This window comes from Heterodontus francisci, unplaced genomic scaffold, assembly GCF_036365525.1.
Source record: "Heterodontus francisci isolate sHetFra1 unplaced genomic scaffold, sHetFra1.hap1 HAP1_SCAFFOLD_83, whole genome shotgun sequence".
Taxonomy (NCBI): domain Eukaryota; kingdom Metazoa; phylum Chordata; class Chondrichthyes; order Heterodontiformes; family Heterodontidae; genus Heterodontus; species Heterodontus francisci.
Genome location: NW_027141917.1, coordinates 2,524,597 through 2,528,762, shown reverse-complemented (window position 1 = coordinate 2,528,762; position 4,166 = coordinate 2,524,597).

Here is a 4,166-nt window from a genome sequence, read left to right as displayed (position 1 = left end):
ATCACCCTGTTTCCGGGGTAACTGACTGAACTGTTTCCAGGGTTACTGACCGCCCTGTTTCCGGGGTAAGTGACTGCCCTGTTTCCGGGGTAACTGACCGCCCTGTTTCCAGGATAACTGATCGCCCTGTTTCCAGGATAACTGGCAGCCCTATTTCTGGGCAACTGACCGCCCTGTTTCCAGGATAACTGACTGCCCTGTTTCCAGGATAACTGACAGCCCTGTTTCCAGGGTAACTAACTGCCCTGTTTCCAGGGTAACTGACCGCCCAGTTTCTGGGTTAACTGATCTCCCTCTTTCCGTGGTAACTCACCGCCCTGTTTCCAGGATAACTGACCGCCCTATTTCCGGGTTAAATGACCGCACTGTTTCCAGGATAACTGTCTGCCCTGTTTTCAGGATAACTCACTGCCCTGTTTCCATGGTCACTGACTGCCCTGTTTCCAGGATAACTGACTGCCCTGTTTCCAGGATAACTGACTGCTCAGTTTCCTGGGTAACTGACAGCCCTGTTTCCAGGGTAACTGATCAACCTGTTTCCGTGATAACTGACTGCCCTGTTTCCAGGTTAACTAACCACCATGTTTCCAGGGTAACTGACTGCCCTGTTTCTGGGATAACTGACTGCCCTGTTTCCAGGGTAACTGACTGCCCTGTTTCCGGGGTAACTGACAGCCCAGTTTCCAGGGTAACTGATCACCCTGTTTCCAGGGTAACTGATCGCCCTGTTTCTGGGGTAATTAGCCGCCCTGTTTCCGGGGTAACTGAACGTCCTGTTTCCGGGGTAACTGACTGCCCTGTATCCAGGGTGACTGACCGCCCAGTTTCCGGGAAAACAGATCGCCCTGTTTCCGGGTAACTGATCACGCTGTTTCCGGGGAAACTAATCGCCCTGTTTCCGGGGTAACTGATCACCCTGTTTCCGGGGTAACTGACTGCCCTTTTTCCATGGTAACTGATCACCCTGTTTCCGGGATAACTGACTGCCCTGTTACCAGTGTAACTGATCACCCTGTTTCCGGGATAACTGACTGCCCTGTTTCCAGGCTAACTGATCACCCTGTTTCCAGGATAACTGACTGCCATGTTTCCAGGGTAACTGACTGCCCAGTTTCCAGGGTAACTGACTGCCCTGTTTCAGGGGTAACTGACTGCCCTGTATCCAGGGTGACTGACCGCCCTGTTTCCGGGAAAACAGATCGCCCTGTTTCCGGGTAACTGATCACGCTGTTTCCAGGGAAACTAATCGCCCTGTTTCCGGGGTAACTGATCACCCTGTTTCCGGGGTAACTGACTGCCCTTTTTCCACGGTAACTGATCACCCTGTTTCCGGGATAACTGACTGCCCTGTTTACAGGGTAACTGACCGCCCTGTTTCCAGGGTAACTGACAGCCCTGTTTCCAGGGTAACTGATCACCCTGTTTCCGGGGTAAGTGACTGGCCTGTTTCCAGGGTAAATGACCTCCCTGATTCCGTGGTAACTGACTGCCCAGTTTCCGGGGTAACTGATCACCCTGTTTCCGGGATAACTGACTGCCCTTTTTCCAGGGTAACTGACTGCCCAGTTTCCAGGGTATCTGATCACCCTGTTTCCGGGTTAACTGACTGCCCTGTTTTCGGGGTAACTGACCGCCCTGTTTCCAGGGTAACTGATCACCCTGTTTCCAGGGCAACTGACCGCCCTGTTTCCGGGGTAACTGACTGCCCTGTTTCCTGTGTTACTGTTCACCCTGTTTCCAAGGTAACTGATCACCCTGTTTCCGGGGTAACTGACTGCCCTGTTTCCAGGGTAACTGACCGCCCTGTTTCCGGGGTAACTGACTGCAATGTTTCCAGGGTAACAGTTCACCCTGTTTCCGGGGTAAATGACTGCCCTGTTTCCAGGGTAACTGACCGACCTGTTTCTAGGGTAACTGATCACCCTGTTTCCGGGATAACGCTGTCTGCTGTTTCCAGGGTAAAAAACTTCACTGTTTCTGGGGTAACTGACCGCCCTGTTTCCAGGATAACTGATCACCCTTTTTCCGGGGTAGCTGAGTAATCTGTTTCCAGGGTTACTGACCGCCCTGTTTCCGGGGTAACTGACTGCCCTGTTTCCAGGGTAACTGACTGCCCAGTTTCCAGAGTAAATGATCACCCTGTTTCTGGGGTAACTGACTGCCCTGTTTCCAGGGTAACTGACTGCCCTGTTTCCAGGGTAACAGATCACCCTGTTTCCGGAATAACTGACTCCACTTTTTCCAGGGTAACTGACTGCCCAGTTTCCAGGGTAACTGACTGCCCTGTTTCCGGGGTAACTGACCGCCCTGTTTCCAGGGTAACTGATCACCCTGTTTCCAGGGCAACTGACCGCCCTGTTTCCGGGGTAACTGACTGCCCTGTTTCCTGTGTTACTGTTCACCCTGTTTCCGGGGTAACTGATCACCCTGTTTCCGGGGTAACTGACTGCCCTGTTTCCAGGGTAACTGACCGCCCTGTTTCCGGGGTAACTGACTGCAATGTTTCCAGGGTAACAGTTCACCCTGTTTCCGGGGTAAATGACTGCCCTGTTTCCAGGGTAACTGACCGACCTGTTTCTAGGGTAACTGATCACCCTGTTTCCGGGATAACGCTGTCCGCTGTTTCCAGGGTAAAAAACTTCACTGTTTCTGGGGTAACTGACCGCCCTGTTTCCAGGATAACTGATCACCCTTTTTCCGGGGTAGCTGAGTAATCTGTTTCCAGGGTTACTGACCGCCCTGTTTCCGGGGTAACTGACTGCCCTGTTTCCAGGGTAACTGACTGCCCAGTTTCCAGAGTAAATGATCACCCTGTTTCTGGGGTTACTGACTGCCCTGTTTCCAGGGTAACTGACTGCCCTGTTTCCAGGGTAACAGATCACCCTGTTTCCGGAATAACTGACTCCACTTTTTCCAGGGTAACTGACTGCCCAGTTTCCAGGGTAACTGACTGCCCTGTTTCCAGGGTAACTGACTGCCCTGTTTCCAGGGTAACTGATCACCCTGTTTCCGGTATAACTGACTGCCCTGTTTCCGGGATAACTGACTGCCCTGTTTCCAGGGTAACTGACTGCCCTGTTTCCGGGGTAACTGACAGCCCAGTTTCCAGGGTAACTGATCACCCTGTTTCCAGGGTAACTGATCGCCCTGTTTCTGGGGTAATTAGCCGCCCTGTTTCCGGGGTAACTGAACGTCCTGTTTCCGGGGTAACTGACTGCCCTGTATCCAGGGTGACTGACCGCCCTGTTTCCGGGAAAACAGATCGCCCTGTTTCCGGGTTACTGATCACGCTGTTTCCGGGGAAACTAATCGCCCTGTTTCCGGGGTAACTGATCACCCTGTTTCCGGGGTAACTGACTGCCCTTTTTCCATGGTAACTGATCACCCTGTTTCCGGGATAACTGACTGCCCTGTTTACAGGGTAACTGACCGCCCTGTTTCCAGGGTAACTGACTGCCCTGTTTCCAGGGTAACTGATCAACCTGTTTCCGTGATAACTGACTGCCCTGTTGCCAGGTTAACTAAGCGCCCTGTTTCCAGGGTAACTGAGTGCCCTTTTTCCAGGATAACTGACTGCCCTGTTACCAGTGTAACTGATCACCCTGTTTCCGGGATAACAGACTGCCCTGTTTCCAGGCTAACTGATCACCCTGTTTCCGGGATAACTGACTGCCATGTTTCCAGGGTAACTGACTGCCCAGTTTCCAGGGTAAATGACTGCCCTGTTTCCAGGGTAACTGATCACCCTGTTTCCGGTATAACTGACTGCCCTGTTTCCGGGATAACTGACTGCCCTGTTTCCAGGGTAACTGACTGCCCTGTTTCCGGGGTAACTGATCAAACTGTTTCCAGGGTAACTGATCGCCCTGTTTCTGGGGTAATTAGCCGCCCTGTTTCCGGGGAAACTGACTGCCCTGTATCCAGGGTGACTGACCGCCCTGTTTCCGGGAAAACAGATCGCCCTGTTTCCGGGTAACTGATCACGCTGTTTCCAGGGAAACTAATCGCCCTGTTTCCGGGGTAACTGATCACCCTGCTTCCGGGGTAACTGACTGCCCCTTTTCCACGGTAACTGATCACCCTATTTCCGGGATAACTGACTGCCCTGTTTACAGGGTAACTGACCGCCCTGTTTCCAGGGTAATTGACAGCCCTGTTTCCGGGGT